This window comes from Priapulus caudatus, unplaced genomic scaffold, assembly GCF_000485595.1.
Source record: "Priapulus caudatus unplaced genomic scaffold, Priapulus_caudatus-5.0.1 Scaffold98, whole genome shotgun sequence".
NCBI classification, from domain to species: domain Eukaryota; kingdom Metazoa; phylum Priapulida; class Priapulimorpha; order Priapulimorphida; family Priapulidae; genus Priapulus; species Priapulus caudatus.
The window spans coordinates 278,647-284,450 of NW_014577159.1; the positions used below are offsets into that span (position 1 = coordinate 278,647).

General features: G+C 47.4%; 1 long non-coding RNA gene across 1 annotated transcript; it reads left to right on the forward strand.

Annotated features, from left to right (window-relative positions):
• The first annotated feature begins 435 nt into the window (after window positions 1-435).
• On the forward strand, window positions 436-2,702 carry LOC106805071. The gene is made up of 3 exons (XR_001393395.1): window positions 436-518; window positions 1,541-1,642; window positions 2,546-2,702. It is a non-coding gene; the product is annotated as an uncharacterized LOC106805071 (long non-coding RNA).
• The last annotated feature ends 3,102 nt before the right edge of the window (window positions 2,703-5,804 follow it).

The following is a 5,804-nucleotide window of genomic DNA, read 5'->3' on the forward strand; positions in this document are numbered from 1 at the left end:
GTATTGTATTGTATTGTATTGTATTGTATTGTATTGTATTGTATTGTATTGTATTGTATTGTATTGTATTGTATGTCTATTGATGGGGAGGGGGGTGTCAACGTTCAGTTAATCTCTAACATCAGCAGTCTGTTGACGGTCTAAGAAGTTTAAAACGTATTTAATCTATTGGTATGCATAATTACCTTATTAATTTTTATTATTATTAATTACCTTGTTGAACTTTTTTTTCTATGCGGAGTAATACAGTGGATGTATGCCACATGTACAGCTGGTCCACATCTGTATTTTGTACTTTACCCAACGTTTTGTGGAGACTGTGAACTCCCTCTACCAGTTGACTTCTCGTGAATTCTACCTAAGGTTTGCCTGCACGTAATATTGTTCTGATTTCGCACCGACGAGTGAAGCGGTTTGTCATTAATTGTTGTGTTTTCTTTCTGTTTTCGGACTTAGCCTCTCTGGCTGCCCCATCGCTGCAGCAAGCAAACAGAAGGGATCGCCGAACGACAAGAAAGGTGGGTCCCACGGCTTCAATGTTCTACTTGTCGTGTGTCTTCTGCCAGCGCTTAGTGATAGCTGAAGTGATAGCACTAAATAATGCACACACATTGCCATTTTTTTTATAAATGTTAATTGCTCCACTGCAATCAATTTCAGTGTTACAATGTTTACCTTTGTAAATCGACAGGAACGGTGAAATACAAATATTAAATTAGTGCCGAGTATAAACAATTTACAGCTTTTTGTCTCGATGGACGTGTCATGTCCTTTCTGTGGAACACAACTAATGTTATTAACTCGAGCATGTCAAAAGTGGAGAAATATTTATGTGACTGATTACAAACGCGAACGAAATGTCGAAAAATCTAATAAGTTTATATCGTTATGCAAGTAATCATGCAAAGCTATCAAAGAGAAGAAAAGACCTTTCCAGTTTTGATATGTGATGTGTATATTGTGTTAGTGAGTGTGTGCATTAGAGTGGACAAGTGGATGTCACCACTGCATTTGTGTATGGGTGCTATATACAGTGTTATCCTTGCATGCGCTGATACTGCCCCTGTGCATTTTGTGATTTTCGTTTTTGCTTATCATTATGCTGTCTTTGATTTCCATAATTAGTCTTAAAGATGATGAAATATTGGACGATATTGGAAAATATTCATGAAAAAAAAAATTGATGAAAAAATTTGAATCGGATGGATATTGGACAATTTTCATTACTTACTTTTTTAACCGAGTGAACCGAGCAAATGCCATTGCAGGTTTACGTGCATTGGTGGTCTCACGTTGCACTCACAGTTCTACAGAAGCTGTGCAGTACATTCTTGCACTTTTCACGTGTCGGACAAAGCGTGATGTCTCGACTAATATCAGGAGGTTAATAACGACAAATTTCTGTTATTATTAACCCCTACTAATATGGAAAGCAAAGTACAGCACTTGGTGTCGTTACCGTTTTGTGCGGCGCTCTTTTTTGCTTGCATGAATCGTCGTGATTTTATTTTTTGCACGTTTTCTTCGAACTTTGTCTCAGGATCTCCTCCGAAAAAGATTCGACGAGAGGTTTCGACGTCGGAATGTGACGAGGTGGCGACAGACGACGACAATGACTGGATCCGATCACATTTTATCCCATGTATGTCATATTGAATGGGTGGTGCATGTATGCGTCGCATGGTCGCAATAGTCACATAGTACATAGGTGCCCCCCGGCTCTTTCCCCGCAAGGGTCTACACCGACTGACCGATGGTCATTCGGTCATGCTCGGTGACTGAAGTGTTGCTCCCTGCGTGACACTGCCTAGTGCGACTCGAACGCAGTATGCGGTGTAACGAGAGATTCCCGCGCCATTTTCTGGCGTGGGGAAAATGGCATACAGTTTAATTTAGTCGTGTTTAATCAATCTTAATTAATGCTGCGCGTGGAGGATTGGTAAGTAGCAAATAGCCAGCGAACGTGCATGCCTCGCTGGGATGCGTGCTTGCTTGCAGCCGTTGCACAAGGAGGTACACAACATGCGATTGATGTAACGTTACATACACACTCCAACGCATCACTTCCCATCAACTCTCCAATCGATTACGCGCGCTGCGGTGCGTGGTGGCATGCCTGTTGACTTTTTCACTGCATATGGCGGCTCAACTGTCAACACTGATCGACCCCCGTTGCACACCAAGCTACAACTGCCAACTCTAGTACTTCTCTACCCATGCCACATTGTTGTGCCACTGTCTACTCGTGCCAACATAAACCGCACCGTTCATCGTGGCGCCACCGTCTACTCTACCACCTGTCTAATCCTGCCATGCATCATTGCTGTCTCTAACACTACTCCGGGGTAAAAAAATACATGGGAGCGATGAGCGATTCGCTCTTCAAACCTCCGAAATCGCTCCCGTGAGGCTCAGAATAGCTCCCGTAAAATTTTAGACTAGAGCTATTTTTCCCACAGACTTGAAAAAGAGCTCCCGTGAAAAAAAAGTAGATTTTTCCCCTGCACCGCTCTAACCACGCGTCGCCGATGCGCTCATGTTTCAGGGACGGACCGCGTCTTGCGGCCAATGTGCTACATCAAGCAGCTAGAGCTGGACTACGCTGCCGCGAGCGCCGGCGCGGCCGGTTACCACGACAACGGCAACGGCGGCTACCTTCCGCAGGCGACGCCGCGCACAAACCTCGCTCGGGAGCTGGAGAAGTACAGCAAGCCGGCCGGCGGCGGCAGCGGCGGCGCGGAGACGGCGCCCGCGCAGTACGCCGCCTTCGGTAAGCCGTTCTACGACGGTGGCTGCAAGGGGGCGCCACCGAAGCCGAAGCCGGAACTCGAGCGGCCGAACATCCTGAGCAAAGGCGGCGCGACGCGCTTCCGCCCGCCTCCCGCGTCGCCGGCGTTCGCATACGGCGAGCTCGGCCTGCACCCGGTCAACCTGTCGATGAGAGGCGCAGCGGGGGCGCCACCGCAGCACGCGGCGACCGACGCGCACGGCGGCGCCATCGATCGCGTGACAAGTTTGTGTGTGCTGTGTGATGTGTGTGTGTGTGTGGCGGTGTGGTGTGTGTGTGGTGTGTGTGTTCGTGCCGTGCGTGTGTGTGTGTGTGGTGTTAATCGTTACGCCGTGGATACGTGTGGCAGGTGTCGCGACCGACAGGGTGTAATACTTGTTAGTAAGAGCCTATTGCCGTGCAACTCCGAATGGCTGACGGGGCTCGGGGTCAGTGACGGGTAACTACGCGTCGGCACCCGCAGCCTCTCGAGCTCTCCAGGCGGAATGCCCGCCCGAGCCAATCGCATGAAGGAGAGCCACCTCTCCAAGAGATGACGGCCCCCCGCAGCCGACTCAGGTATTGCATTCACACGTGCGCACAGGTATTGCTTACCTGAGTAATGGGTGTTATCTACTGAGATGGGTATTCTTACGCTTGAGTATGGTGATATTCTTACCTGAGTATGGGTATTCTTACCTGAGTATGGGTATTCTTACCTGAGTATGGGTATTATTACCTGAGTACAGGTATTCCCACCTGCATACAGGTATTCTTACCTGAGTATGGTATTCTTACATGAGTATGGGTATTCTTACCTGAGTATGGGTATTCTTACCTGAGTATGGGTATTCTTACCTGAGTATGGGTATTCTTACCTGAGTATGGGTATTCTTACCTGAGTATGGGTATTCCACCTGAGTATGGGTATTCTTACCTGAGTATGGGTATTCTTACCTGAGTAATGGGATTATTACTGAGTCACAGGTATACCACTGCCATACATGTGGGTATCTCTTCACGCTTGAGTATGGTATTCTTATGAGTATGGGTTATTCTTACTCGAGTATGGGTATTCCTTGGCCCACCTGAAGTATGGGTATCTCTTTACCTGAGTATAGGGTATTATTTCTCGAGTATGGTATTACTTACCTCGACGCTATGGTCATTTCTTACCCTGAGTATAGGTATATCTACTCGCGTATCTGAGTACAGGTTTTCTCACCCACATATTGAGTACAGGTATTCTCACCTGGGTACCTGGGTGCAGTTGTCTCACCTGAGTATGGATATTTCCATCTGCGTACCTAAATGCAGGTGTCACCCCCTAGCTCAAGTGGGGGATGTTCCCAGCGATGCATAGGGGCGGGCGATGCTGTAATGTCGCGTAAAGCTGCCATTCGAGGCGCCGGTTTTTTCGCGGATCTTAAGCGCCGTTCCCCCGCGGCATCTTTTAATATAGTTCGTCGCTAGGCGTGTGATACAGCTGCATCTGTATGGGCAGGGCTTAATAATGACAAATTTGTCATTATTAACCCCCTGGGTATGTTGAAAATGCGGGCAGCAGGGGGAGCTGGTGTCGTATACGTCACGCGGACAGGCAGTAATGAGTCGGTTGGATCAATAACCAGCTGACTGTAGGAGCTCGATGCAAAACTGATGTGCGGTTGTATGGCTAGTCATAGGGCTAGTAGCTCGTGTCGGCGGTGGAACACAGCGAATGAATGAGAGTGTTCGGTTTGTTTAGGAATCGCATTTCACCGATTGACGTCTGCATAGGTAAATGGGTGTCGTTACTGCTTGTGGTGTAGCATTAGAGATGCGGACGTATGTGTGTGTGTGTGTGTTGCGTGTGCGTCGTGCGTTGTGCTGTGAGTGTGGTGTTCGCGTGTGTGGGGTGTGTGTGTGCGTGTTTAGTGTTGTGTGGGGGGCTTGGTGCCACATGTGTGATGTGTGTGTGTGTGTGATGTGTGATGGTGTCAATGTGTGTTGTAGTGTTTGTGGCGTGTGCGTGTGATACTAGTGCGTGTGCGGTAGTGCGCGTGTGCGTGTGCGTGTGCGTGTGCGTGTGTGCGTGTGTGGTGCATGTGGCGTGCGTGTTGTCAGAGGAGCCGACATTGCTATTGCAACGACGTGTTGCACGCTTGTAAAAATGGTGGAGGCGTTAATCTGGTGCGTTTTGTTGATGGCAGAATAATACGGGCATAGACCTGGCTGTTGGCTGAAGACAATTTGAAGGCGTATAATCGCAGTGAAAATCGGGTGAAGCCCTGCAGTAATTAGAAGCGTGGTTGATGTATTGATCATCGCGGTTTTGCTCGTGGCCATATTTGCATTACCGCATTCAGTGCTGACTCGTCACGAGATCGACTGCTAGCTTTGACGTCATTGCGGAGTGTACTGTAACACATTTTTCTTCGGCTTCGAACCCGCGTCAGCTGTCCAGCGTTGCATTTCAGGTTGCGGTTTAACCGCTATACTGATGCCCCCCTTGGTTTTGCTGTGGTCACGCTTGTTGAAAAAAAAAGAAAATTCGGAATCTCGTTTTAATTAACTGTGGTTGAGCTGTGAGCCTGAATAATATATATATATATATTATAACAAATTATATATTATATATATTAATATATATATAATATAAGGGCTCTGTGCCTCGGCTTCATATAAGGAAGGGATGCTGGTTCCTTGTTGGATGTGGATCCGGAATGGGTTGTGAGCAGCAGGAATATTCTTGGAAGAGTGAACGTGAGTTAGACTCCGCAAGGCGGATATTAAGCGGATTTCATGGGTAGAGAGATGAGAATTGTATGTGAAGTAATTGTCAGTGTCGAAAGATATAGATATAATATAGATAAGATGTAGCGACATATAGTGTGAGGATTACGAAATTATTCAGGATAGCACAATGCCACCTGGAGCGGAAAGGGAGACCAGATGGGCAATGCTATCTCAAGTATGGGATGAAGAAAGGGGGTGAAACGCAGGAAGTGGCTCGAACAGTGCTACTTCCGGTTTGGGAGGGAAACGCGTGAAAAGA